A 16429-nucleotide genomic window follows, 5' to 3' on the forward strand; every position below is an offset into this window, starting at 1 on the left:
GCATTCTGTATGGGCACTGGTTCATGTCCTGGCTGCTCCCTTTCTGATGAAGGTCCTTGCCAATGGCCTGGGAAAAGCAGTGGAAGATGGCCCAAGTGTTTGGGCGCCTACCACCCACAAGGGAGACCCAGCTGAAGCTCCTGGCTTCTGCCTGACTTGACCCTGGTCATTGAGGTCATCTGGAGAGTGATCCATTGGATGGATGGAAGGGGATTATCTCTCTCTCTCTCTCTCTCTCTGTCACTCTGACTTTCAAATAAATAAATAAATCAAAAGAAAAAAAGAAAGTGCCTCTCTGTGTGCCAAGAGCAGTGTATTTAAAGGCAGTTAATCTCAGTGGTTTTGAGTACAGGAATATGAGAATGTCTTAGATAGGCCATGGCGACTAGGCAGTCAGGTAGTAATCAGATAGTCAGAGGTAACTGTTAAGTGCCAACTTTTATAACTTCCATTTTCAAAGAAGAACATTGAGGCTTAGAAAAAAGAAGCTAATACAGGTCTGTCAGACTTGGTCCCAGTACTCTGAATGGAAGAGTTAAGGCAGACAGATGCCTTAGAGAAACATATTTCTGAAAATTTCCTCCAAAAAACTTGGCAAGTTTTTTGTTGTGTTTTATTAAGGGAGGTCTTCTTTTGTTCTTTTATGTGCTGATTAATGCTTTAGAGTCATTCCAAAGGAAGCCTCTAGGAATACGGGACTTCCTGTGTTACTCGTAAGTTTGATATGTGTATCTTTTATGTCTTCATATAATTGGCTGATAAAAATGTTGAAGAAGAGATTGCCAGAACTGGGCAGTATTTCAAAATGATCTTGAAAGACCGGAGCTAGGGGCCAAAATCAATAAGACGGAATTCAATGGGGTAAAACTTGGGGAAAATGGAAAGAAACCACCCAGATCTACGTAAGTACAAGGTAGAAAGATCTGATCTGAAAAGCGTGCTTGGTTGACTGTGCTCTCAAAATGAGTCTGGTGCTAGTTACACTCCACCTCATAGGGAGCGGTTCTGAATGAGCTGCTGTGAGTTTCACTGAGCCACTGAACGCACCTTTGCATTTGTGGGATTTACACAGAAAAGTGCGATTAGTCAAGGTGCTCAATCAGCCAGCTCCCACCCTCAGAGTCTAATACATTGTCCTCAGCTTCCTACTGATCGCCTATATTGGTTTTCTGTCTTCATTTCCTTTCCTCCAGGCGTGGAGGACAAGGCAGTGCTTTCTCAACCTCTTCTGCATTCTCCACCATTAAGGAGGAGACTCAGAAAGTATATGATGCTCTGACATCATTACAGAGAAGTGACTAATCAGGAAAACAGTGCTTCAGTGTCTTCAAAGAACTCCCCGATGATCATACGATTCATTGTCTTCCTTAGCACCATGTCATCATGTGAGCGTCCCCTGCCCTGACCGCATTCTCTCCTGTACTCTTGCAAGGCTCTAGCAGGTCTGAGGAATGATGTGATCCTTCTTTTGTTCCGATGGACTGCTTGAGCTCGCCTTTCTGGTCTACAGGAAGCTGTACAGAGTTCTTCATGGACAGCCCTCGCCCTCCCAGACCTTTCCACTCAGCATCAAGCCTGGAGGAAACTGGCAGCCCTGCTATGTACAGCCCTGTCTTCCACGCTGATCTCCCGTGGTGGGGAGGGCAGAGACCAGGCACTCCTCTTTCAGCAGAGCCTCGCCCATAGGTGTGTCCTAGCCCCAGTTCTCTGCCAGCTCCTTTGAGGTTTCCTTAATGATCATGTTCCTCTTTCCCTTCTTTGCAGCCCTGAGCCTTCTTGCGTTGACTTGAGACTCCCCTCTTCATCCTGTCCTACGCCAGGTATCTGCAAATCTTTATTTTATTGTACTCTCTTAAAAAAATTAGTCTTAATGCACATATTATCGTTTATTATTTTTTAAGCGATTTACTTATTTATTTGAAAGGCAGAGTTACACACAGAGAGGGGGAGAGAGATAGAGACCTTCCATCTGCTTGTTCACTCCCCAGATGGCTGCAATCGCCAGGTCTGGACTACGCTGAAGCCAGGAGCCAGGAACTTCACTCTGGTCTCCCCCACGGGTAGCAGGGGTACAAGCACTTGGCCATCTTCTGTTGCTTTCCCAGGCAACAGATTGATTGGAAGTGGAGCAGTCAGGACTTGAACCAGTTCTTATATGGGATGCCAGGATCATAGGCAGTGGCTTAACCTACTGCATCACAACCCTTGCCCCTCTCATTCATTCTTCAGATCACTGGTATGTACATTCTACTGACACTGCTCTCACGGTCACTGCTTGTCGCTCCCCCTCTTCGTGGAGGAACGACACTAAACCCTGCCTAGGTTTCTTATCCGAGTCACGGCACCATTATGTCGCTCCCCGTCTTCGTGGAGGAACGACACAGGACCCTGCGCTGTTCTTTTGTCTGCTCGGCCCTCCCCGGGTTTGCTGCTGGTTCTTCCCGGGTTGGCTACTGACCCTTCCACCTCCGTGGAAGGGCGGTTCCCCCTGCCACTTTCCCCACTTCCGCGGGGGAGCGGCACACCGCCGGCCGGCTCTCTTGGGGGCTGCACAGGTGTTCCTTCAGATAGATGTTCCTGGTGCATGTTGTCTCTCTCCTCCTTTATAGTCCTCTTCCACCAATCCCAACTCTGCTACCCACACGCCGAGTACGCTGCTCTCCTCCAATCAGGAGCAGGTCCTGCTGTTTATTGGTTGAACTGGAGGCAGCTGAGTAGAAGCTGTTTCCTCCTCTCCCAGCGCCATATTGTGGGAGAGCAGATGCATAGAATAAGTCTTCATTCCAGTAACAGTCTAGTCCCAGTTGCTCCCCACAACTGCTCACTTCCTAACTTCCAGAACTCTCTTCAGTGCTAACTTTATTGAATTTCTGAGGCATGTACTCATACTCTCTTTCCTTTTCACAATTCCTATTCCGTTGTCTTCCATTCTATGCCGTGAACATACCTTCTTCCTTGCACCAGCTCCTCTGTCCTGGTAACTTCCCAAATATTCCCCTTCACCAGCCTCTCCTCTCATCTTACAATCTTCCTGGGCCGTTTTACTTACCTATGAGGTTTTAGCCACCACTTATATGTTGGATGATTCCCAAGCCAAAATTCCCAGCCCAGACTTCGCTTCTGAACTTCAAGTTTGACGTGTCTGAAATGGGGCTCCCCTTCCACGAGATACACCTGGCACCCTCTGTCTCCTCCTGACCATGTCTACGTCTTTAGAGAGGGGCATCAGATGGGGCCTTTCACGCCTTCTCCCCCTGTTAGCAATCTCGATTGTTTTTCTTTTCTCACCAGTTCCCTAGTGCTTTTTCTTGTCCACTCTCCCAGCTATAGTTTTATTTCAGATTATCATTGTTTTTGTCTGCCTGGAATATAGAAGCAGCCTCAGAACGGACCCTTGCTGCATTGAAACTCAGCCCTCTTTACTTCACTCCGGGCAAAGCCTTCGGTAATTTCTCTAAAAGCATACCCGTGCATCTCCATCCTTATGGGGATTTCTTCTTTTTCTTTTTTAAAAAATATTTATTCATTTATTTGAAAGTCAGAGTTACACAGAGAAGAAGAGGCAGAGAGAGAGGTCTTCCTTCGGCTGGTTCACTCCCCAATTAGCTGAAATGGCTGGCGCTGTGCCAATCTGAAGCCAGGAGCCAGGAGGTTCTTCTGGGTCTCCCACATGGGTGCAGGGGCCCAAAGACTTGAGCCATCTTCTACTGTTTTCCCAGGCCACAGCAGAGAGCTGCATTGGAAGTGGGGCAGCCAGGACTCGAACCAGTGCCCATATAGGATGACGGCACTGCAGGCGGTGGCTTTACCCGCTACGCCACAACGCCGGCCCCAGATTTCTCCTTTTCACACAGCCTCCAAACTGTCCTATGAGTCTATCACCTTCCTCTCAGCCTCAACCCGGCCCTCCCTCCCCTGCTTCTGACCTAATGCCTTACACTCTAGCATTCAGTAATGGTGCTGCATACAGTTCCCTAAAATGCCGCTCACTCATTCTGCTCCATGTTCTGGATCCCCTCCCACACACTCCCCTACCCCCCCCCCCCCCATGCCCTTTTCCTCTGCCTCTCCCAACTCTGATAAAGGCTTCCTGGTGTCTCCTCCCGCATCCCTGCCCTACTGGATACTACCAGATATAATTCCCACCCCCTCAATCTACCCCCAGTTCCCGAGTCCAGCAAATCAGGAAACCCTAAGTGCCCAAGGAATATCATCTGTAGACATACGTTGTTCACCACACTGATTTTGTAGATTTATTTTTTCTATAATATTGATTATTTTTTAAATGATGGAAGAACTTTAATATACTCAAGTCAGAAGACTTGGAAGTTTCTAGTCCTAGAAACTCTATTATTAAAATATTGATAGTGGAAATGCTCTCACAGTCTCCTCCCCATATATGCTTACAGATTTTTATATTAAGATGGGGGTCACATCTCATCATTTCAAAATAATGGTATACTTAATGTGCCAGGCACAGGCCCCTTCCTTCATTCAGCTATGGTCTGGTTGGAGAGTCCAACATTAAGCAGAGTCACACAAACCAATGCAAATTACAACTTTATTCTTATTGTTGACAAGTGATAAGGAGAGGCTATGGAGCTGTGAAAATATAAGAGAAAAGGAACTCATCTCCATTGTAGATGAAGATGGAGGGGTTAAGGCCCAAAAGAAGCTAGGTGTTAACCAGCTCAGAGGGACCGCCTATTACTGAGTTTCTGCACTGACATATTTTCCCCTTTAAAGTTTGCACTTAGCAATAAACTACAAACATTTTCTTGGTTAAAAAAAAACAAACTTGCTTATGACATAGAGGTATCCTAGGTATAATATTAGATTATATATATTGCAGTTTAATCTCTCTCCTAACATCAGATATTTAAGTTTCCTACTTTTTTTATGAATGCTGCTGCAATGAATATGTTTGCACATGTATCTCTGTGGATGTCTCCAATAACTTCCCAAGGATGTATCTATACAAGTGGGAGTGCGATGTCAAAGGGTGTGCGAACGAACGTTTTTGCAACTGCCTGCCAAGGTGCTCTCTGGAAGGGCCCTGGCAGGCTGCCTATCCTTCTGCTCACTTTGAACAGGAATGACTGACGCCCCCAGATCCACCAGTCCTGCACCCTCCCTTCCTTTTCAGTCTTCTCAAATTGTGCAAGGGGACTGAGGCTGTGGAAAGTGGAATCTGAAAATATACTTATTTTGGTATAAACGTGTGTGGAATCCATGATTTATAAAATGCATGTTCCCTAGCCATCTGAAGAAACCCTCTAATTATTCAAAACGTGAGATCTCACTGGAGTTTTAGTTTTCATGCCCTTGCTTGCTGTTGAGCAACTTTTTGAAAAATTATTTACTTGAGAGGCAGAGCAACAGAGAGAATGAGGGAAGGAGGGAAGGGCACAGGAGGGAAGAGGAGGAGGAGGAAGGTCTTTCATTCTCCAGATCACTTTTCAGATGGCTGCAACAGCCAGGGCTGGGCCAGGATGCAGCAGGAACCAGGAACTCCACTGGGTCCTCACGTGGTGCAGGAGACTTGGGCCATTCTCTGCTGCCCTCCCAGGCACATTAGTGCGGAACTGGATTGGAAGTGGAGCAGCTGGGACTCAAACTGGCACCCATATGGGATGCTGGCCTTGTAGGTGACAGCTTAACCTGTTGTGCCACAGTGACGGCCCTGAGGTTGAACTTTTAAATAGATTTTTGCCTTTGTAAATTTGTTGTGCTAGTTGCCCATTGTTGTCACCATATCAGTGCTCAAATTATTATTCTCACATTTCAGAAGTGTTTGTTTCTCACTAGGTCACTGAAGGCAGAGGCTCTTTTGGTCCTGTATATTACTTAAAACATAGCAGGTACATCCCATCTGGGCGCTGGTTCTAGTCCCGGCTGCTCCACTTCCCATCCAGTTCTCTGCTATGGCCTGGGAAAGCAGCGGAAGATGGCCCAAGTCCTTGGGCCCCTGCACCTACATGGGAGACCTGCAGGAAGCTCCTGGCTCCTGGCTTTGGATCAGCGCAGCTCTGGCCATTGCGGCCATTTGGGGAGTGAACCAGCGGATGGAAGACCTTTCTCTCTCTCTCTCTCTCTCTCTCTCTCTCTCTCTCCCTTTCCTTATCTCTCTCTGTAACTCTGACTTTCAAATAAATAAATAAAAATCTTTTTTTTAAAAAAAGGAAATGGTTTCAGGAGTGAGAAAATACACAACATGTCTTCAGATGCTCTTGGATCATTACATAAATTTTTATAATTGAAATTGGATATAATAACTTATTACATATATCTTTATAACCGAAACTGGATGAATAAAGGGACATGATTTACTTTTCACCTGTTACTAATTGCTTATAAGTTCGTTCATTCATTCATTCAACAAACATCTATTACGTTCCTAACAGGAGCAGACACCACGGTAGGTGCTGGGAACTCAAAGGCAATCAGGATAGCCACCCTTCCTGCTCTTACGGAACTTACAGTGCAGATCAGGAACAGAAGCGAACTGCCCCCTGTAACACGCTAACTTGTCCAAGGCTGCATTCATCCTAACACAGGGAGGTATTGGGTTAGAAGCATTCGTAAGAAATCACATGTTCATGACAGCGCTAGTAGTGACAGGAACCCTGGCAAAGATTTTGGATAAAAGTTAAGAATAACCAGATGCTGAATTTGCTCACTGATGTTTAAATTTTAGAACTACCCTCTAGAAGCTGTGAAGAATATCTTCATTGGCAAATGTCTTCCTGAAACAGACAAAACCCTTTCTTTGTCATCTTGAGTCTAAGTTCTCTAGTTCTCGTTTTTCCTTTCCAGCGGAGCTGGTGTTACTGTGGTGCGCTGTTTTAGCTGAAGCCTTTTCCAGGGAGTGCTACTGAGTCATGGGCAGCTGTCTCCGGCTCTGCATGACCAAGTGTTAAGGAAGACCTGGTTCAACATAAGGATGAAGAGTAATGTTGATAAACGCGATGGTGGCAATGACCTTGTTATTATTCACTTACTACTTCCCACATGCTGTTTTAAAAGGCTTACATACAGTATTTCACTTAATCCTCTCGAAAATACCTAAGAGGCGTTATAACCCATACTGGAGGGTTTTTCAAAAAGTTCATGACAAAAGTAAACTAAGGAAAAATGATCCATTGACTTCATTTTTTTTCTCCACAAAAACAAGCTTACCTTTTAATTCTGTTTCCCGCTAGCTTTTTGCAGTAGCCTCTTGTGTTGATGACGAAACTGATGATGAGCAAGGCTGAAATACTGGCCCAAACTCCTGCAGTTCGGTGGCAGCAGCACCAGGACTGGAGCCGCAGAGCACCTGTTCCAAGGCTTCTGTTCTCAATTATCGGGCTGTTCTGTCAGCTTTTCATCACTGGGGGTGTTCAAGCATAAACTGGACTGATGCGTGAATGAAACAGCAAAGAGATGAGAATGGGGAGGGGCGCTGGGCTAACATGGATAATTCACGACATTCTTGGTAATGGATCTTGCTGAGAATTTGGTAACAGCCTGTGAGATTTCTCCCTAGGGGAAAAAAAAATGATGTGTGTGCACATGGACGCCATCCACCCCACCACAATGCAAAATTTGGGGGATGCTTGTGAACCCCATAAAAGCATCTCTGGGCCATAGGTTGAAAGTCCTGGCTCAATCAAGAGATGCTTTTGCTCTGAGATTCCATGCTCAGGTTCACGCTTGGAGGCGAATTTGCCTCTTGTTACGGCTGCAGGTGTTGAGATGGTGCCGCTGCCATATGGCACAAATGGAAAAACAAAGCAGAACACTGAACAATTCCTTCCCTCCCAGAAGAAGGAAAAGCCCTCCCCTCTCAGTTTTCCCAGCAGGCCATTGGAGACCTCTCCCTCCTCTGTTCCAACTTCAGGTGCATTTAGAATGACGCAGAAATAGAGACACAACCCTATGCACAGCCTCCACTTGCCTGATTATTTATGACGGGAGCCTGTTCTTCCCCAGCGAGCCCCGTTGCCAATAAAGAAATGAAGGGAGACTGGGGAGGCGGGGCGAGATCGCGGAGGGAGGGTGTCTGCGCGCGGCAGTATTTTTACGTTGTTGATTTCTGGTTCCTGCCTGGCCTGACAGCGCATGTGTTTTCAATCGCAATGGGCACGTGAGCTCAGTATCCAGAGAGAAGCCTGTAGGGAGAAGCCCCGCCCCCCTCCCCAGCCTCCCACTCCTGCCTGCAAGTCTGCGCCTGGGAGCTCTGGAAAACATTCCACAGCTGGCGTGGGCTCTCTCAGTCTGGCTCCCATCTCAGAAACGTATACAGTGAGCACGTGTGCATCGTATGCGCTTTCACTCTCCTTTAAACTTCTCGTTTGGACATTCGGGTTGCAGAAGTTTCCGGGGGGTGATTATGGATCCACATTGGAGTCTCCTATGTCCCCTGGGAAGCCTCTTCCTCTCCTCCAACCCACCCTTCTCCTTTCATGCGTTGTTCCATGCTTGATGGCTTTGGCACCGGTCCTGGGAGCTGGGCAGTGTGCATAGGTTCCTAGGGATTCCTGCAGAGAAGCAGGCTCGCAGAGGCAGGGCCAGGAGCCAAAGGATGTGCAGCAAACAGGTTTCTGCTGCTGAGCCGCGCTTCTGCCCTGCTGTGGATCTCTTCTCTCTCAGCTGGCCTTGGAAAGTCTGTCAACTCCTTTCTCTACCTCCACTCAATTCGTTGCTCCACACGCTGCTGGAGTCACCTTTGTCAAAGATGAAAATGCCAGCCCAAGGCTGGAAACCTCCAATGCTTCCTTCATATCTCATTCTAGACGGTAACCGCCAGGACTTCTACCAGTTCTGGAGCCCCCTACTCTCTGCCTGGCACCTAGCAGTTGCTTTCCGTGCACTTTTTCTGCAAACAGCCCTGCCACGTGTTGTCTACTGTTCTGTGCAGTCTACCAAAGACAACGTTGAGACTGAGAGCTTTTACCTAATGTGATCATGGTCACACAGCGAGGAAGCAAATGTGTCCTGTACGGTTGCACCGGTTATACCCTGCACAACAGCACCCAGCAGGGGAAAAAGTGAGAGCGTAAATCCAGCAGGGTTCCTGCTTGCCAAGCCATCTGTCTCCAAGGGAAGCCGCCTTCTCTAACTTTCTCCAGCGTAGGGAACAACACTTATTCTTCAAGTCTTTATTTGCTTCTACCTGTTCTAGTCCATTTGGTACTGCTAGGAGCTGCTAGAGATGCAGAGATTGTCAAATAGAGCTTCCAGACTCAGACACAGGAGCTTCTTCTGTGTCTCCCACGTGGGTGCAGGGGCCTAAGCACCTGGGCCATCTTCTCCTGCCTTCCCAGGTCACAGCAGAGAGCTGGACTGGAAGAGGAGCAGCTGGGACTAAAACCGGCACCCATATGGGATACCAGCGCTGCAGGTGGAGGATGAACCTACTGCACTACAGTACTGGCTCCAGTGGAGAAATTTTAAATCTTAAGGCAAAGTTTGGTTGAAGGTTCAGGTCACAGTAAATCCACAAAAGCTGTTTATAAAAAAGTTCACCATCAGTAAAATGATAGTCCAGTGACGGCTAAAGGCACTTGAGATTTCTTTAATTATTCCAAGTAGTTGCCAATGGACTGTTAACACATGAGGACATTTCCTTGTGAGTTTGGTGGGCTGTGACGAATTCATTATGCAGTGTGGAAAATGACATACAGCTCACAGGCCTCTATCCAAGTTGCTCCTCCACCTTCGTGTCCTATGTCTTCTCATTTATGATGCCTGTCTTCCTCTTGTCTGGTCCCAGTGATGCAGAGAGACCACAGTGGGAAAGGCCTCCAGATACCTGTGCTAAGCTGCAACACCATTTATGGGCAGGTGTTTCTTACACTTCCTCCCCAAGATTTGGAACCTTAAAACATCATTCTTCTCCCTCTTCACCAGGTTCCAAAGCCTACCCTGTGACCCAGACTATCACATCCATCTCAGATCCACTTCCACCCCACGCCCAGCTCCCTCCACCTCTTCATCCTTTAGATGTCATTGTAAGAAGAACTATTCTGAATGGGACATTTAGTTTCCCACCTGTTCTTGACCTATTTACTACACTGAATCAAAGTACTTTGTGAATGTAATATAGCATCAAATAGTTTTTCAAGGCTAATAAAAAAAAAATCAGTTCCAAATCCTACCTCCCCTCATCTCTAAATCCTGTCCTGAAAAGGTGGTATTTTCAACTCTCAGGTTTTTTCATGGAGTGAAATGGGATGTCGGCACTTACCTCCATGTTTCCTTTTTTTTTTTTTTTTTTTTTTTTTTTTTTTTTACAGGGAGAGTGGACAGTGAGAGAGAGAGACAGAGAGAAAGGTCTTCCTTTTGCCGTTGGTTCACCCTCCAATGGCTGCTACGGCTGGCGCGCTGCAGCCAGCGCACTGCGCTGATCCAAAGGCAGAAGCCAGGTGCTTCTCCTGGTCTCCCATGGGGTGCAGGGCCCAAGCACTTGGGCCATCCTCCACTGCCTTCCCGGGCCAGAGCAGAGAGCTGGACTGGAAGAGGGGCAACCGGGACAGAATCTGGCGCCCCGATTGGGACTAGAACCCGGTGTGCCGGTGCCGCTAGTTGGAGGATTAGCCTATTGAGCTGCGGCGCCGGCCACCTCCATGTTTCCAAGTAATTTGCTTATTTTTCACTGATTTTTAAATTTTATTGAGTACTCATTTGAGAGCTAGACAGAGAATGAGCTCCTATCTTCTAGTTCATTCACCAAATGCCCACAATGGCTAGGTCTGGGCCAGCATTGATGCTGGGAATCAAAAAAAAACTCAACCCAGGTCTCCCACGAGGGTGGCAGGAACTCGCTACTTGAGCCATCACTGCTGCCTCCCAGGGCCTGTGGTGGCAGAAGTTCAGAGTTAAGAGTCAGAGCTGGGAAGAGAACCCAGGCACTCCAAAGTAGGAATGGGTATCTCAACTGCTGGCCTCAACGCCCACCCCTGCTTAGATTTTCTTTTAAGTTAAGCCATCACCTATTGGTTTTCCACCATGAGAAATGAGAATTTTCAGTTCCCTTACAATCTACCCACTAATACACACATATGTTCTCGCTTTACGTGTCATAATTATTTCACAATTTTGGTTAAACCAATATTAAATTTTTGTTGAAGTATGGTTATATAAATATATAAATGATATATTAATATGTTATATAAATATATAGTAGAACCACAAAATATAATTTAATTCTTCTATTTTATAACATTTTTTTTCCTGGGGTTATTTTTCTTCATTAAACTTTCTATGCGTTATCAAAGTTTTGCTTCCAACTTACAGAGCTGAAAATCTCCTCTCACAGGGTCTGTTGCATCGAGCATACGGTTGGTCCTCTCCCAGTGCTGTCCTTTCTCCTTCTTGCTGCAAATGAACTTGGGCTTTCTCCAGGCTGCTACAAGCTGTTACCCCTGGGACGTTCCACCACCATCTTCCTAGGAATTGGCTTTGCTCTGTTACATAACGTTGTCTAAAATGCTGTTGATTGGGACTAGATTCCTGTATTGGGCCCAACAGACAAAACCAATGTAGTGTTTAGTCATAGGAACTGAACGTTGGTTGGTTCAGAAGGCCCTGTAGCCAATTAACTTGTTAAGCTGTATCCAGTTGACTGGTTGATTAACCAAGCTGTAGCCAATTAAGTTGTTTTCTGTGTTTTACTTAAGTTTTTCTGTAAATGCTGTCTGATGGCTTTGTCGGGTAGGGTTCTTAGAATGTACTCCAAATCACAAATTGTTTGTGTTTCGTTTTTCTTTGCTCCAATAAACCATACTTGACATAATTGGCCACATAATTTTTTGCTTTCAACAGCTCGCGCTCTCTCTCTCTTTTTAAACAGCTCTCTTCTGATTGACATTCCCTTTTTTTTGAATATCTGCTGTAGACTGAATGTTTGTGCCCCACCTAAAGGAGCTGGGGACTTTGGGAAGTAATTCAGTCTTGAAGGTGAATCCCCTGTGAATGGGGCCAGTGTCCTTATCAAAAGGAACCTAGAAATCTCTCAGTGTCTTTGTACCCATGACTGGGCACCTTGTAGAACAAGGACTAGGTCTTCACCAGCTGTGAAATCCGCTGGCACCTGAGCTTGCTCTCCCAGCCTCCACAGTGTGAGACAGAAATGCCTGCTGTTTAGCAGCTCCCCAGTATATAATTTTGTTAATATCGTCCAAGGTTTTGGTGAGGTCTCCTATCTGTTGCAGCCTTCTCTCATTCTGTCTTTTCATGGGTTCCTAATTTTTGCCTCCACTTTAATGGCATTGCAGAAGAGAATATACACTGATAGTGTCCAAGCTGCCCTATGGGACTGGAAGTTGTTTTACCTCCTTCTCACCTTCTGATCTTTAATCTCCCCGTTTAAACACGGCTTGCAGCGGCAGTGACTCCCTTTTGAAGATGTGGGTACTGATAAACTTCCATTTGTTAACTAGGGAGAAAGCAGCAAACTCCGACATCACAGAAATGCAAGTGAGGGAAACTTCCCAGTGGGTTTGGTGTTGGAAATAAGTCAAAGGCAGTGAATTCTGGGTTCCAAGGTGTGTGGTATCATGCCACACAGCCTGGCTGGTGGCCAAGACATTTGAGTTCTTGTTTTAATTAGGATCCTCCTACTGGTTAGCTGTACATCCCTGGGCAGGTGACTTCTCCCTGGGACTCCGTTTCCCTAAAGGAAGGCTCCTCTCAGCTCCACTTTGAGGACTACATTTGGATTCCTTGAGTCATAGTCCTCACCTGAGGAATACCAGGTGCTGGGAAAGAATTCTGGGTGAAGGCCAACACCCACAAACAAGGACCGTGTTCCTATGCAGTTTTACGTTTTCTTGATATTCCTCTGTATACTCTCAAAGGACACTTCTTTCATTTAGGGAGAAAAGATTTTTCTTATGGTCTCTGAGTAATTCTTGGCTTTCTTGTGAAATCATTGTGATCTTTGCTAAAAATATTGTATTGTTGGGACTGGGTGCTTACGCAGCTGTTCTGGCCACCACTGGTGTCTAAGCCTTTGAACGCCTGCTTTCCCAACACATGCCCTGGCGCCTTTTGTGTGCGGATCCCTCTCTTCCTTTTTGCTTCTCACCTCGGCATGTTTCTGTGTTCAGATGGACCGCGATGGTCCACAGGCCGGGTCAATCCTCATCATATGTTCTCCGGTTCCTAATTTCTTTTCTCTCTTTCCATTCACAACTTATTTCAGCTTTTAAATAAAGAGTGGTATTTGGATACAATCGTTTCCTTGATTCCATGTGGATGTTCACTCTCTCTGTTTTGTCTAGGCACACCTAAGCACAAAGCTTGGCTTCTTTAGGAGTTCCCGTGAGAAATCCACTACACCGTGAATACGACTGGAATTTACTCAAGGTTTGGGAAGAGTGGGGGTGCACTGACTGTGGAGCAGGTGACTCTCTGCCACTTGCCAGCCTTCTCTGTCTTTCCTCCTTCCTCTCTCCTCGGTGCCTTACCCCTCTCCCACGGATGGCCGTGGGAAATCCATGTTCTTTCCCAATATGCAGGTGGCTTGCTCCTTTTTTTTTTTTTTTTTTAAGGCTTTGGAGGCAGCTGACTTCCAGGCAGAAGAATAAGAATAGCCTCTCTGAAAACAGAACAAATTCTTTCCCAAAGAAGAATTTAGCAAGTAATGTTTTCCCCATTTTATCATATGTTGCTCTCTGCATTTGCATGTTTAACATGTAACTTAATCTAATGCATGCCTTTCTCTATAGAGTTCTATTAGATGGGGGACCTAGTATGTCTCATTTCTTGCTGTATTTGACATACTGTAGGCAGCTGAATGACTGGTTTAGATAATAGTAACTCAGAGCTGATCAAATTGCTCATTCTGCAGCAAAAAAACACTGTATTTGGCAGGAGATTTAATAGTAGAAGCATCCTGTCTGATGTGAGGGAAGACGGGGAACAGCAAGTGTTATAGTGGATGAACTAGAGGGGTTGGGCTTTTATTTGAAATCCGTAAAGGAATGTCCCAGAAATTTTGAAGGAAATCAAGGTCCATTCATGATCCTTGAATATTTAAAGTATTGGGAGTAGAATAAGTAGTAGTGGTTATTATGGCATTAATTTAGCATTAAATTACTTAATTATCTCAGCCACTGAATAATGTAGATATTATCTTAATTTTCACAGAAAGAAAACTAGAGTACAAAAAGTTTATAAATTACCTGCAAATGTATTACTATGTTGGAAACAAGTTCCAAACTCAGGGAGGCTAGGTCTTTAGCACATACTTTTAAAAAGATTAAGAAAAAATTCTTGCATATTTCTTCTCATTTTTGCTATTGCCAACACTTTTCACGTGTTTGTGAACATCTAGATTTCACTTCAGTGCCATCTTCCTTCTGCACAAAGAGCTTCTTCTCCTAGTGCAGTAAGTATAAGACTGCTGGCATTTTTTTTTTTTTCAATTTGCATTTGTCTTAAAAGATCCTTTAAGTTCATTTTGTGAAAAGATTTTCATGAATTATAAAATTATGGATTAACAGGTGTGATGGAATGAGAAGGCCATGCCAAGGTGGCCGCTGGCAAGGGAGCTCAGTTACTCAGGAATGGCTTTGAAACCCACCTGGCAACGGAACCTGCCTGGCAACAGGCTGTGATTGGATGGCTTTGAATCCCACCTGGCAATGGAGCCTGCCTGGCAACAGGCTGTGATTGGATGGCTTTGAATCCCACCTGGCAATGGAGCCTGCCTGGGTAACAGGCTGTGATTGGTTGGGGCATAGACCGCCTCTTGACCGGATTGGCTGGTCTTGGCTATATAAGCTGTTGTACCAACTGAAATAAACGAGTCTGCAGGCTGCTTGCTTCAAGCCAGCTTTCACCCGACTCCCGACTCCCGGGGTCTGTGTGGTGACTCCACGCCTCTTGCCTCCACCACGCTCCTCCTCTCAGAAACGAATCTACTGTAACATTGATGAGAAATCAACTGCAACAAACAGGTTTTTTTTTTTTTATTGTAAGAGTTTAAAGAAATCATTCTATTGTGTTCTAACTTCTATAGTTTCTGATAAGAACTCTGTGTTAACTCTTATCTGTGTTGCTTCTTTTTTTCACTGGTTGCCTTCAAGATTATTTTATCTTTTTCCCTGATTTCCAACAGGTTGATGGTAATGTATTGTATGTGTTTTAAAAATTTTTTATTTTTATTTTGTTTGAAAGAGAGAGAGATATCTTCCGTCCACTGGTTCACTCCTCAAATGCTTGCAACTGCAGTGATTGAGCCAGGCTGAAACCAGGAGACCAAAACTCCACCAATGTCTCCCACATGGAGGGCAGAGACCCAAATACTCGAACCATTACCACTGCCTTCTGTGGTGTGTATTGGCTGGAAGCTGGCTCAGAAGCAGGTAACAGGTACTTGAACCAGGCACTCTGATGTGGGATGGTGACTTGACTGCTATTCCACACACCCCCACCTATGTATGTGTTTTAATCCTGTTTGTGGTTCTTTGAGCTTCTGAGATGTATAGTTTATCATTCATTAATTCTGGAAAATTCTCATCCATTAGCTCTTCAAATATTTCTTTCTCCCCCTGTTCCTTCCAGAACTCTGATTACACATATATTATTTATTGCCCTATAACTCAACACTCTGTTCTGTAGTTTTATTCTCTTTGATTTTGTTTTTCAGGTTGGGCACTTCTTTGGCCTATTTTTTTCTGAGTTCACAGAATCATTTTTGAGTAGTCTTTTACCAGCTGAGAATCCTGCTCAGAGACCTGGTCAGTTCTGGTTTTGTGCTTTCTGTTTTTAGCATTTTGAGTGGACTCTTTATGAATACTTTACTATTCTCTGCTGAAATTCCCCATCTGTTTATACACATTATTGACTTTTTCTGCTAGTGTTTTTAACATTTTAATCATAGCTGTGCTAAAGTCCCTGTGTGATATCTGGGTTATCTCTGGGTCTGGTTCTGGTGACTGCTTTATCTTGCAGCAATGAATTATTTTATCTTTACTGATTGTGTTTTATGGTTTATTTTTATGGAATGATGGACATTGTGTTAGAAAAATAGTAGAGACTTAGATAAATAGACTTTATGCCTGGAAGTGATCACACCATTCCTGTCAAGCCATTCACGGTGAGACGGAGAACAAATTGAGTCAGCAGTTCAGCTGAATTTGTGCTTTGTTGTTGCTATATTTGCCTACAGTACACTGGAGATTTCAAATCACTGGGCTGCTGCTATCTTGAGCTTAGAACATGTTCTGGGGTGGAGAAGGTTTCTCTCCCCTTCCCTTCCTTCCCTCCCCTCAGTCTCTTCCCTTCCCTCCCCTCCCCTCCCATCTCCTCAGTCCCTCCCCTTCCTTCCCCTTCCCTCCCCTCAGCCCTTCCCTCCCCTCCCTCCTTCCCTCCTTCCCTTCCCTTCCTTCCTTCCCCTCAGTCCCTCCCCTTCCCTCCCCTCAGTCCTTCCCTTCCC

At 45.4% G+C, this 16429-nt stretch overlaps 1 long non-coding RNA gene across 2 annotated transcripts; it reads right to left on the reverse strand.

The window, feature by feature from the left end:
• Window positions 1-4547: 4547 nt before the first annotated feature.
• Window positions 4548-11390, reverse strand: LOC127491477 (uncharacterized). Of its 2 annotated transcripts, none has more exons than XR_007920184.2 (3): window positions 11279-11390; window positions 7180-7524; window positions 4548-6927 (listed from the first exon to the last, which is right to left on the reverse strand). It is a non-coding gene; the product is annotated as an uncharacterized lncRNA (long non-coding RNA). The 2 variants fall into 2 exon arrangements; XR_011385026.1 differs by lacking the exon at window positions 11279-11390 and adding an exon at window positions 7940-8079.
• Window positions 11391-16429: the final 5039 nt, after the last annotated feature.

Source organism: Oryctolagus cuniculus, chromosome 1 (genome assembly GCF_964237555.1).
Source record: "Oryctolagus cuniculus chromosome 1, mOryCun1.1, whole genome shotgun sequence".
NCBI lineage: Eukaryota > Metazoa > Chordata > Mammalia > Lagomorpha > Leporidae > Oryctolagus > Oryctolagus cuniculus.